The 12,583-nt window shown below is 44.7% G+C and overlaps 1 long non-coding RNA gene across 7 annotated transcripts; it reads right to left on the bottom strand.

The window, feature by feature from the left end:
* Positions 1–343: 343 nt before the first annotated feature.
* Positions 344–12,111, bottom strand: LOC130097271 (uncharacterized). 7 transcript variants are annotated; one of them, XR_008808279.1, is made up of 10 exons: positions 11,939–12,111; positions 11,610–11,881; positions 6,031–6,102; positions 5,290–5,947; positions 1,888–2,003; positions 1,655–1,811; positions 1,438–1,561; positions 1,215–1,270; positions 937–1,001; positions 344–542 (listed from the first exon to the last, which is right to left on the bottom strand). It is a non-coding gene; the product is annotated as an uncharacterized LOC130097271 (long non-coding RNA). The 7 variants fall into 7 exon arrangements; XR_008808280.1 differs by having other exon boundaries at positions 1,655–1,799; XR_008808278.1 differs by having other exon boundaries at positions 1,655–2,003; positions 5,290–5,398; positions 5,502–5,947.
* Positions 12,112–12,583: the final 472 nt, after the last annotated feature.

Below are 12,583 nucleotides of genomic sequence, written 5' to 3'. Positions count from 1 at the left end.
AGCTCGCACCGCACAATGGGTCAATGAACTTAACTATTAGCAACAGTAACGTGAAATGAAGCTTATTGTTTACAATTCTTACAATTATATATATAGTAATCTAATTATTTATGTATTATACATATTATATATCTAATGTATAATTCTTACAAAACGTATTCATATACACAATATATTCAGCTTTAAAACAACTTAAGCATACTCGTATATAAACTGCCGTTCAGAAGTAATGATGCTGAAAATTCAGCTTGGCATCACAGGAGTAAATTATATTTTAAAATACATTAAAATAGAAAACAGTTATTTTAAATTGTAATAATATATTACAATATTACTTTTTTTGTATTTTTATTTGAATAAATGCAATTAACTATTTACAGCAATTCATGAATACATTTCTAATAAATTAAATAGCATGCCAAGCATTTTGTATGTGTCCTTTCTTTCATGTTGTCGTTGCATTGTCTCCACCATGGTTTGCTGTGCTGCATGGGGATGCTCCAATCGCTCAGAGAAAGGTGTGCGAATTTATGGCTTCCCCACTGACATGGAGAGGAGAAAAAATGGTTGGCTCAAGTCAGCAGGAGCAATCTAAATAAAAATTACAACAACAAAAAAATGTGTGAGGTACATTTATTTGCACTTTTTCACATGGAAATACCCCAATGGGAATTAGTTTTACTACAAATAAGGACCAAGCAAAGCCTTGCAAAAATCCAGGGAGCAGCTGAGACTCATGGTGAGGGTGCAGTCACATTGTAGGGAGTCATCAGTGTTACCTATAACTGTGCCATCATGTGATATGTACAGTATGTGGGTAGACAAAGTTGTGTGTGGAAACTAAACTCAAATCATTCTGCAGGCACATTTTGAGGCAAACCAATTTGTCATGACAAAAAATTTCAAGAGTAGGCTGAGACCAGATGCTATTCCCACCATCTTTGTGCATCGTCCTGTGGTCAAAAAGAGGAGGGCCCCTGCACCACGATGCACCCCTAGACCTGTAAACATACAGCACATTGCTGCTGATCACAGCTATAGTATTACAGGTGACACATATATAATAAGTACGAACTCGTACTAGTTGAAGTAATATTTCTAATTTTGAAGTTATGTGATATTTTCAATATTTAAAATTAGCAATACCATGTATTCTGCCTCTGTCAGTTTCAAAGGTTGAGGAAAAAAAGGAGAGGAGAGACAGGTGACACTACCCAGTCAGCCAGCAGCCAGTCAGCATACCAGTGAGCCATCAGCCAGTTACCTGGGTCTTTTAAAAAAATTAAAGATACAAGAAAAAATATCAACAAATGTAAAGGCAGCACTAAGAAAAATAAAGAAGGAAAATGCAGCTCTCAAGAAAACAATTAAAATTAGGGACAATTTTTAAAAAAAAATTGTATCAAAAGACCAAATTATGGCATTAGGAAGACGAACCTCAAAAGGGATGAAATGGAGCAATGACACAATTAAGAAGGCATTAAAAATTCGCTTTGCAGCCGGTCCAACTGGTTACAAGACCCTACAGGAATTGCAGATTCCCTTGCCAGCAATCAGAACCCTGCAAAGGAGGATGGAATGTGTCAAATTTGAGCCTGGTGTGTTGACAGAGGTATTTGATTTTTTAAAACTGAAGGTAGATGGATTGGCAGACCTTGAAAGGGAGTGTGTGCTGTCTTTGGATGAAATGGTAATCACTCCAAGTGTGGAGCTGCACATGCTCACAGGCAAACTCTATGGTGATGTCACTTTGCCAGGTCACACAGGAGTAGCAACACATGCTTGTGTGTTTATGTTGGCTGGAAACACCACTCGGTGGAAACAAGTAGTGGCATATCATTACAGTGGTAATTCTACCAATGGAGCAGAGTACAAGCCAATAATTACAGAAATAATAGAGAGGGCAGCATCCATAGGGCTACATGTGCTTGCTGTCACCACCGATATGGGTAGCCCTAACCAGGCCATGTGGAAATCCTTTGGGGTCGACCACGCCAAAACATCTGTGCCACATCCAACAACACCAGATAGGAATCTCTATTTCATGCCTGATGTCCCACATCTGGTAAAAAATCTAAAAAGTGCCCTTGTACGTGGACAGGTGTTAACAATTCCAGAGAATGTGGTTAACCCTCTGGGGTCCAAGGTGTTTTTGGGGTCCTTGAGATGTTTTGACATACTCTGACATTTGTGCTTTTTTCAGTTGCTTATAAACAAATTACTGGCAAAGGTGTAATTACACTCTATTTAGCACAAACAGGGCTACCATAATATGCTATCAACATGTATGTACATGTTTGTATTTTTGAGAGAATATTGTTTATGCGTGGTTATTGAAAAAACTAAAACTTGAAGTTTCTGAAATAAGGCCACAAAACACATACTAAATATGTGTCCACAAGACTTTTGACTAATGGATGTTGTCGCCTAGAGTTTTTTCTTCAAAATGATCTGAAAATCATCCTGCCTTATCATTCACATAAAACAATAGATTGGTTTAAATTTAAAAATGACACTTTTTGTTTGGAAAGGCAATATGCGCAGGGGTGTGACCTGCTGTGATTCACACCTGAGAAGACAATGGGCCCGCATAATGAGCGCATAATGGGGCTGCATACTAATGACCCTTTCATTCAGGTGTGTCACTGAGCCACAAGAATGCAATGACAATATACAGTATATATACACTCACCGCCCACTTTATTAGGTACACCTGTCCAACTGCTCGTTAACACTTAATTTCTAAGCAGCCAATCACATGGCGGCAACTCAGTGCATTTAGGCATGTAGACATGGTCAAGACAATCTCCTGCAGTTCAAACCGAGCATCAGTATGGGGAAGAAAGTTGATTTGAGTGACTTTGAACGTGGCATGATTGTTGGTGCCAGAAGGGCTGGTCTGAGTATTTCAGAAACTGCTAATCTACTGGGATTTTCACGCACAACCATCTCTAGGGTTTACAGAGAATGGTCCGAAAAAGAAAAAACAACCAGTGAGCGGCAGTTCTGTGGGCGGAAATGCCTTGTTGATGCCAGAGGTCAGAGGAGAATGGCCAGACTGGTTCGAGCTGATAGAAGGGCAACAGTGACTGAAATAACCACTCGTTACAACCGAGGTATGCAGCAAAGCATTTGTGAAGCCACAACACGCACAACCTTGAGGCGGATGGGCTACAACAGCAGAAGACTCCACCGGGTACCACTCATCTCCACTACAAATAGGAAAAAGAGGCTACAATTTGCAAGAGCTCACCAAAATTGAACAGTTGAAGACTGGAAAAATGTTGCCTGGTCTGATGAGTCTCGATTTCTGTTGAGACATTCAGATGTTAGAGTCAGAATTTGGCGTAAACAGAATGAGAACATGGAACCATCATGCCTTGTTACCACTGTGCAGGCTGGTGGTGGTGGTGTAATGGTGTGGGGGATGTTTTCCTGGCACACTTTAGGCCCCTTAGTGCCAATTGGGCATCGTTTAAATGCCACGGCCTACCTGAGCATTGTTTCTGACCATGTCCATCCCTTTATGGCCACCATGTACCCATCCTCTGATGGCTACTTCCACCATGTCACAAAGCTCTAATCATTTCAAATTGGTTTCTTGAACATGACAATGAGTTCACTATACTAAAATGGCCTCCACAGTCACCAGATCTCAACCCAATAGAGCATCTTTGGGATGTGGTGGAACGGGAGATTCGCATCATGGATGTGCAGCCGACAAATCTGCGGCAACTGTGTGATGCCATCATGTCAATATGGACCAAACTCCCTGAGGAATGCTTCCAGCACCTTGTTGAATCTATGCCACGAAGAATTGAGGCAGTTCTGAAGGCAAAAGGGGGTCCAACCCGTTACTAGCATGGGGTACCTAATAAAGTGGGCGGTGAGTGTATATATATATATATATAGGCCTATATAATACAAAATTGGTTCACAGTTCCAATTATTTATTTATTTTTCAAATTGTGCTTGCAAATTGTATAATATCAAATGTAAACATTTCTAGTAATTGTGCAGTTAATTCTCATACTGTTTTTACAGAAAGTTTGGGAATATATCCCAAATGTGTCACTAATAAAACACAATACAAATAATTTAAAGAGGAGGCTTATATTGAGCTTTTAAGATTTACCTAAGATTTATTTATATGTAGCCTACATATATTTTTGCTATTTTAATAAAAAGGTTACAATTACAACAACAATTAAAATTAACTATATTTCAAATGTAATCTTTCTTTGTATATACTAAAGTATACATTTTATCATACATATTTCACAGTTGCGGATTAATTAGTTTGAATATAGCCTACAATCGAACAAACACTATAATAACATCTTAGCAAACAAGCTTATTTGATGTGGCAGTATTTTACAGTAAAAACGACATCTTGTCTTTCATATGTAACATATCGTTTTTATGATTAGGACATATAAATGTTAATTTGCAGTTTAATACGTTGCTTATACAAAAATATTTTATTTCAACATATTTCAGTCGATTTTTACTCATCTCAGTATTGGAATATAGTTAGGTAAAAGCTGTTCATTCATTCACACACAAAAATGCGATTCATATTCAAACAGTCTTTTTGTTTACAGACACTATTTCATATCGCGATTAGAACAAAGCACTTGAAAATAAAGAATGTACCTATTCCTCAGCTGGATCCGTTGCTCCTCCAAATGAAACTACCTGCACTTCTGAGGTAATTTTTTCCAGGATTATTATTAAGATAGTATTATTCCTCACAGCGTCGTAAATATGAGTCTCTTTCGGTGGGTTATCCAGCTGATGTGGGCGTGGATCGCCTCAGAGCATTTGTGTTTGAATAGAGCGCGCGCTCCGTGGGCGTGGTCAAATTAACTTTAATGACCTGAGACGAGAACGACTATCATCTCTCTCTTTTCGTACAGATTACATAAAATGAGAACATTTGTTTTTTATATAAATTACTTCATTTAAAAGAAGATAATTCAGGCTTCATGCCTGTGTGCCTGTATACCTGTTTGACTGAGTATTTGCAGAGTTACAGTTCATTTTTCGGACGCGTTTCAGAATGGACTTCACTGACAGAGAGAACGCAGAACGCGCATCATGTTTATTTTTTATTGTGAGGTTCCACAAAAAAATACAAACTTAACAGGATCGAATGATGTACAACACTTATATGTAAGATCAAAATCAACAGAGTAATTTGAGTCTCTTTTGCACTGATAAGGAAAAAAGTGAGCTGGTATCGCCGGCGAGACCGCCGACCCCAGAGGGTTAACAAAGAGAACCTACCTTCCAACGAGGTTTCAGTGGACCCTATTAAGGACTTATTGTCCTTTCAAGAAGGGATGGCATTAAAAGTAGCTCCCCATCTATCAGCTGCAGCCATAGAGCCAAGCCACTTTGAAAAAATGAAGGTTGGTCCTGCTCTTAATGTTTTTAGTAAGGCAACAAGTGCTGGGCTGAAGTATATGGTGCAGCAAGAAAACCGCCCTCTCTCCTACCTGACTACAGCGTGGTTCTTGGAGCAAGTGGATCATTGGTTTGATCTAATGTCATCTCGCCATCCAATTACAGCACTGAGCAGGGTCAAGATAGAGGAGTATGAAAAGGCCATCATCTTCCTACAGGATATCATCCATCTGTTCCATGGGATGAAGATTGGTCATAAGGGAGATGGAAGCCTATTCAAAAAGGGGTGATAATGGCAACAAAATCAGTTTTGGGCATACAGGAAGAGATGCTGACACGAGGACACAGGTTTGTGTTAACTTCAAGGTTCACACAAGACTGCCTTGAAAATACATTCAGCTGTGTGAGGTCTAAAAATCCCATACCAACTCCAGTGGAATTCCATCATGCACTGAGAATTATATCTGTAGGGCAGTTCCTCACAACCGTCAGATCTGGGAGCTACCAGGAAGATGACAGTAGCTTTTTGGCAGACTTCCTGGACACAGTGAAACAAAATGTCACTCCATCAGTCAGAGTGGAACAGCTGATAGTGGAGAAAAGAACAGCACCCGACCTCACCAAAACTGAGAAATGTATTCTCTTCCATCTTGCAGGCTACATTGTCCACAAATTAATCAGATTTGCCAGCATCTGTGAAAAATGCAAAACATCTCAGGTTAAGTATGTAACCCTGGTTCTCTGATAGGGAACGAGACGCTGCGTTTGAGACGCGGTGGGAACGCTCTGCGTGATTGCGTCGTGAAGCACGTGTAAAATCAGTCCAATGGAAACATGAGACGTCAATGATGACGTCATAGACCAGGAAGCTGTAAAGCAACCCTGAAGTCAGACCGCGACAGCTTCTGGAAAGGCTGAAGCAAGTCGATCAGGGCATGCAGGAAGTATGGCAGGCGAACGCAGCGTCTCGTTCCCTATCAGGGAACCAGGGTTACATACGTAACCTGAGACGTTCCCTTTCAAGGGAACTCGAGCTGCGTTTGAGACGCGGTGGGAACCCCATACCCACTCCGCCATAATGACAAATGCCCGTTCTGAATGAAGTCCTTGCGCATCCTAAGAAGTGAGCAACCTAGCCCCTGGAGTGGAGAGGTCTAGGTCATAAAATCTGACAAATGTATGTGGCGAGGACCAGCCTGCCATATTACAAACATCATGAAGGGAAACACACGAAATTAAAGCCTTTGAGGCAGCCATACTCCTGGTAGAGTGGGCTCGAACAGCCATAGGTGAAGGCTGTCCGGCCGCTCCATAAGCAAGTGAAATAGCCTCAACTACCCACTTGCTCATTACCTGTTTGGATGCAGGGCAACCTCTCTTAGGTGACCCGAAGCAGATGAATAACTGCTCAGATTTACGCCACAGGGCAGCTCTGTGAACATAAGCATCCAATGCCCGAACTGGACATAACAGATTAAGACTTTCCTGATCTGGGGTAACAAAAGGTGGAGGATAAAAGGCCTGCAACACTATTGGGCCCGCCACATTAGTAGGGACCTTAGGCATGTAACCCGGCCTAGGGTAAAGGAACGCCTTCACCAGGCGCAAATTCCAAGCATGACGGAGCAACCGACAGGGCTTGCAGATCTCCAATTCTCTTAATTGAAGAAATGGCGAGAAGAAGTAAAGTTTTTAGAGTGAGGAACTTTTCTGAAACCTCTTCAATAGGCTCAAACAGAGCCAAGGCCAGACCTTCAAGTACAATGGCCAAATCCCAAGCCGGTGCTCTAGAGTGCAGTGCAGGTCTCAACCTCAATGTACCACGGAGAAAACGAATAATAAGGGGATCTCTCCCAAGAGATGTGCCCCTCAGAGGGGTGTGGTAGGCCGAAATAGCGGCCACATATACCTTCAAAGTAGAGGGAGATAACCCAGCAGAGAAACGGACTTGCAAGAAATCAAGAACTGAACCGACACGGCAGTTAACAGGATCTATCTGACGTTCACCACACCAGGTGGAGAACAATTTCCATTTCAGTGCATATAGTTTCCTCGTGGAAGGAGCTCTGGAATGGAGAATGGTCTCAACGACCTCAGTCGAGAGACCAGATTCTATGAGTTGGGCCCCCTCAAGAGGCCAGGCCCACAGTTTCCACAACTCCGGATGAGGGTGAAATATCGTGCCCCTTGCTTGGGACAGCAGGTCCCTCCTGATTGGAATCTCCAGAGGAGAGCCGTCTAGAAGGGACACTAGGTCCGAGAACCATATTCGAGTCGGCCAGTAAGGGGCTACTAATAATAGACGGGCCCCTTCCCGGCGAACCCTCTCCAGAACCCCCGGAAGCATGGATATCGGGGGAAATGCATACAAGTGCAGCCTCGGCCACACCTGCACCATTGCGTCCAGTCCTAGAGGAGCTGGATACGTCAGGGAGAACCACATAGGACAATGGGTTGTATCGAATGATGCGAAAAGGTCGACTTGAGCTTGACCGAATCTCTTCCAAAGGAGCTCCACCACCTCGGGGTGAAGTCTCCACTCCCCGGGCCTCAGCCCCTGCCTCGACAGGATATCCGCTCCCAAATTCAAATGCCCCGGAATATAAACCGCCCTGAGCGATAACAATTTCCCCTGGGCCCATAGGAGGATCTGATGGGCCTGCTTGCAAAGGTGACGTGACCTCAGACCCCCCTGATGGTTGATATACGAGACCACCGAGATGTTGTCCGAGCGGACCAGAACATGGTGACCCCTCAGGTCGGGCAGGAAGTATTTGAGAGCCCGAAATACCGCCATCATTTCCAGGCGATTTATGTGCCAGGAACATTGATGGTCCTGCCACAGACCTTTCGCCGAGCGGCCACTCATGACTGCCCCCCATCCCGTGAGGGAGGCATCTGTCGAAAGCGTGATGCGTCGACAAGAAGCCCCCAGCACTGGGCCCTGGGCGAGGAACCAAGGTTTCTTCCACATGACCAAGGCACGAAGGCATTGCCGCGTGACCTTGATCGTGCGAAACGGATTTCCCCCCTCGGAGAAAACCCCTTGGTCCTGAGCCACCACTGCAGGGGTCTCATGTGCAGAAGGCCAAAAGTAACCACGTTGGACGCAGCTGCCATGAGCCCCAACAGTCTCTGAAACTGTTTTACAGTGAGTGACTGGCCTAGTTTTACATTCTTTACAGCTGTGAGAATCGCAGAAATACGTACAGGCGACAGACGTGCTTGCATTGTTGTCGAATCCCATATTACACCTAGAAAAGTGGTCCTCTGAGCTGGGAGGAGCACACTCTTTTTGGTGTTGAGCCGCAACCCCAACCTCTTTATGTGGGCCAGAACGACATCTCGATGTCGAACTGCCAAAAGCTCAGACTGAGCTAAAATCAACCAATCGTCGATATAATTTAATACGCGAATGCCCTGGAGTCTCAGAGGAGCCAGAGCTGCATCCACGCATTTTGTAAAGGTGCGGGGTGATAAACCTAGGCCGAAGGGAAGAACCCGATATTGGTATGCTTCGCCCCCGAAAGCAAACCTCAGGAATTTCCTGTGATGAGGATGGATAGATACATGGAAGTACGCGTCCTTCAAGTCTATTGTGACAAACCAGTCCTCGGACTGAATCTGACATACAATCTGTTTGAGTGTAAGCATCTTGAACTTGAGTTTCTGAACTCTGCTGTTTAAATGGCGCAGATCTAGAATAGGACGCAGCCCTCCATCCTTCTTTGGAACAATGAAGTATCGGCTGTAAAACCCTGACTCTCTGTTGGGAGGAGAAACCCTTTCTATAGCCCCTTTTTGAAGAAGTGTCAGTACCTCTTGTTCCATAACCAGAGCCTGCTGGGGTTCCACCACTGTGGGAAGGACCCCTTGAAAACTGGGCGGACGAGAACCGAACTGAATTCTGTAGCCCTTCTCTATTACACGCAGGACCCATAGAGAAATATCTGGCAGAAGTTTCCACGCTGCCAGAAATTCTGATAAGGGGACCAGTCTCTCGAGACTGGCCTCTGGATTTAGTTGAACAACCATTTCGGTGCCCTGAAGCGGCGAACCGGCAGGGAACAATCGAACTGACCGTTCTACGATCCTCCTCGGAGGATCGTACGGGGACGCTGACACCTCGGTGCCCTGAAGCAGCGAACCGGCAGGGAACAACCGAAGTGGCAGCGCTGCGACTCTCCTCGGAGAATCGCCCCCCGGAGGGCGCCACGGAGAACCGATTCCTCGAAACCGTTCCTCCCTGGAGGGGACCACCCTGAGAAGTCTGACAGACTGACAGTCAGGACTTCTTCTTTGTCCAAGCTCTCTTGGTAATGACAGTCCTCAGATCTTGTCTCCCCCTAGAGGGCCTGGATTGCGACCGCCACCCAGGATCCCCAGATTGTAGGGGAACCCGAGTGGCGACACTCTGTTTTTGTTGCACTCTGTGCTGCTGTGAGGAGCTGGTAGACAGACGAGGCTGCTCAACCTTTATAACACGAGCAGCCTCAGGAACATTAGATCGGCGAGGAAGAAACCTCTGGAGCGCAGCAGACTGTTTTTTAGTCTCTTGAAATCTATCAACCACACAATTAATAGCATCACCAAACAGACTTGTGGGTGAAAGCGGGGCGTCCAGAAGAATAGATCTATCTCTATCTTTTATCTCTGAAAGATTTAACCATAAATGGCGTTCCGTGGCCACCAGGGCTGCCATAGATCGGCCAACAGATTTGTCCGTCTCCTTGGTGGCCCGGAGAGATAAATCTGTCGTGCGACGCAATTCTCGAATTGCGTCAGCACTAATCTCCTCGCAATCGTCAATGTCCTTCAGCAGGTCAGCCTGGTATGCTTGGAGAATAGACATAGTGTGCAAGCATGCCGCGGCCTGACCTGCTGCCGAATATGCTTTACCCACCAATAAAGATGTATTTTTTAATGGCTTGGTGGGTAACGTCGGGGCTTTCAGTGATGACGATGACTCGGGAGAGAGATGGCTCGCAAGCGTCTCTTCAGCACGAGGCATCGTCAAATAACCATAGTGTGAAATACCTTTAATATTACTATAGTTAAGTGTTTGTGGATTATGCACTCTGAAAGACACTGGTTTATTCCACGATCTCGACACCTCAGTGTGGAGATCTGGAAAAAACGGGAGTTCCCGACGAGGAGGTCGTGATTTAGATGGTAAATAACGTTCATCTAACAGACTCTTTCTAGATTCAGTATCAACATCATCAGCTGGCCAATCAATATTTAATTTAGCTACAGCACGAGTCAAAACCTCCATAAGCTCCTCATCAACGGGGTTACGAGCTGGCGAAGACTCGTAATCCCTTTCCATATCAACACTGATGACATCCAGTTCCTCAGAACTGGATAGCCTCAGCATTGGTGCCTCAACCCGGGGAGGAGAAACCGCAGCGCGGGCTCCTTCCTGGGCAGAGGCACCGGATTCAGCAGGTAAAGGTTGAGAAAGGGCTGGGCCCGTCTCAAACCCCGCTACTAAATCCATATGCGAACCCCAAGATGAAAGCCTCCGCTGTGCCTCGGCAGCAGCGGGACCTGCACCTCGGGGAACGCGAACCTGAACCGAACCGCCCTCCTCAAAGAACGCCCGGCGAGAGCGGAGCGTCCTCACGGACAGCAGCTCGCAATGCTCACACTCAGCCCCCTCGAGGACTGACTGGGCATGCTCCACTCCCAAACAAGCAACACAAAGCTGATGTGTGTCCCCACCCGTGATGAAACGAGGGCAGGGAACAACACAACGCTTGAAATCTTGCTTGCTCGCCATAGTAGATAAATATATATATATATATTGAGCTTGACAGACAACAATAAATATGACAAGGACAGATATACAGAGAGCGCTTGCTGAAGACACAGAAGCTGTCGCGGTCTGACTTCAGGGTTGCTTTATAGCTTCCTGGTCTATGACGTCATCATTGACGTCTCATGTTTCCATTGGACTGATTTTACACGTGCTTCACGACGCAATCACGCAGAGCATTCCCACCGCGTCTCAAACGCAGCTCGAGTTCCCTTGAAAGGGAACTGCAACACGGCAAACTGATGACAATCCTGCTGGAGATAACAGCATCTTAGTAAACCTAAAAGAGTTCAAGGCAGGTGCTCTTTGTCGTCCCTCACAAGAAGCCTATGACTTTACCCAACAAATTGAGAAACTATTTAGGACCAAGACTAGTTCCTACCTCATGGAGCTCCCCAATGCAGTGGATGTCTTGGAGAAAGAAGCTCAGTCACTCTCCAGCAGGCTTCCATCATGCTGTGGAGTAGAAGAAAAAATCTCCTAAAGATTTATACGGCTGAGGTTGAGGATAGAGGCTAAAAAAAATACGAAATGACAGAAAAAAACAACACTTAAACGATGGACATCTTGGAAGCAAGAGCCAATCTAAAAAGATGAAAAGGACCAACAGTAGCCAAGCTTCAACATCCAACAACCAGCAAACAGCTCCTCCACCTACACTAATCATCCACCTACCAGTCCAGCACCCAGCCAACATCACTGCTCCTCCACCTACCAGCACTCAGCCAACACTAATCATCCACCTACCAGTCCAGCACCCAGCCAACATCACTGCTCCTCCATCTACCAGCACTCAGCCAACACTAATCCTCCACCTACCAGCACTCAGCCAACACTAATCCTCCACCTACCAGCACCCAGCCAACTCTAATCCTCCACCTACCAGCACTAATCCTCCACCTACCAGCACCCAGCAAACATGACTGCTCCTCCACCTACCAGCACCCAGCCAACATCACTGACCCACCCTCATTAGTGAGATTTCTTAAGGTGCGTGTCTTAATTTATTCTTAAAGGGTAAGTTCACCCAAAATGGAAATTCTGTCATTAATTACTCAACCTCATGTCATTCCAAACATGTAAGAATTTCTGTCATCTTCACAACAAGATATTTTTAATGAAATCTGAGATCTTTCTGTCCCTCCATTGACAGTCTATGCAACTACCACTTTCAAGCCCCAGAAAAGTATAAAGATACATCATTAAAGTACTCCATGCGACTCCAGTGGTTTAACATCAATTTGGTTAAACAACGCAAGTGCTGTGTTTGCAGCAAAAAAAAAAAAAACACTTAATTTATAAAATATTAATTTCCAACATGCTTTCATGAGAACATTACAACTTGTGCATGTTGTT

Source organism: Rhinichthys klamathensis, unplaced genomic scaffold (assembly GCF_029890125.1).
Source record: "Rhinichthys klamathensis goyatoka isolate OS25496 unplaced genomic scaffold, OSU_Roscu_1.1 h1tg000214l_1, whole genome shotgun sequence".
In the NCBI taxonomy this organism is placed as follows: domain Eukaryota; kingdom Metazoa; phylum Chordata; class Actinopteri; order Cypriniformes; family Leuciscidae; genus Rhinichthys; species Rhinichthys klamathensis.
This window is presented reverse-complemented; position numbering and strand designations above follow the sequence as displayed.